Source organism: Pristiophorus japonicus, unplaced genomic scaffold (assembly GCF_044704955.1).
Source record: "Pristiophorus japonicus isolate sPriJap1 unplaced genomic scaffold, sPriJap1.hap1 HAP1_SCAFFOLD_112, whole genome shotgun sequence".
Lineage (NCBI taxonomy): Eukaryota > Metazoa > Chordata > Chondrichthyes > Pristiophoridae > Pristiophorus > Pristiophorus japonicus.
In genome coordinates this window covers 1,950,062-1,950,760 of record NW_027250777.1, presented here as the reverse complement: position 1 = coordinate 1,950,760, position 699 = coordinate 1,950,062, and positions in this window count along the sequence as shown.

Here is a 699-nt window from a genome sequence, read left to right as displayed (position 1 = left end):
TCTTTGTTATTGGAATCGGTCACAAGGGCCTTCTCCACAGGCTGCTCTCTGTTGACACCACGGTCACCCTGCAGAAGGCAATTAACGTGAGCCAGGCGTTCATGATCTCGGCCTGCGATTCCAAGTGGATGTCTCACCCCCAGGACTCTAACCCGGCAAGTACTGTGAACCGAAAGGTGCCTTTTAGAGGCAGGGCTGCTGCTAGCAGTCTCTCTCAGGGAAGATAGAACATAACCCCGAGTCCCACAATCCTGAGTCCGCCACATGTGGCCAACCGGCCAACCCCATGCTGGCGCTGTGGAGGAAATCACAGGGCCCACCAGTGCCGCTATAAAGACTATACTTGCAAAGGCTGTAACATGAAGGGCCACCTCCAGCGAATATGCAAGTGAAATCATACTCACCGAGTCGATGAAGAGTTGGCTGATCATCCGGAGTCCAGCGACGATGAGGTGTACGTAGTGTTAACCTGCACCACCGAGAGTTCCCCGGTGAAAATGGAAGTTGAAGTCAACTATGTTCCAGTCACGATGGAGTTGGACACAGGGGCGAGCCAGTCACTGATGAATCAGGCAGCCTTTGAGAAACTCTGGGACAATCCAATCGAACGACCTAAAATGATCCCGATCGAAGTGAAACTGCTCACCTACACAAACGATACATCCCAGTCGTTGGCAGCGTGGATGTCCAGGTGTCCCA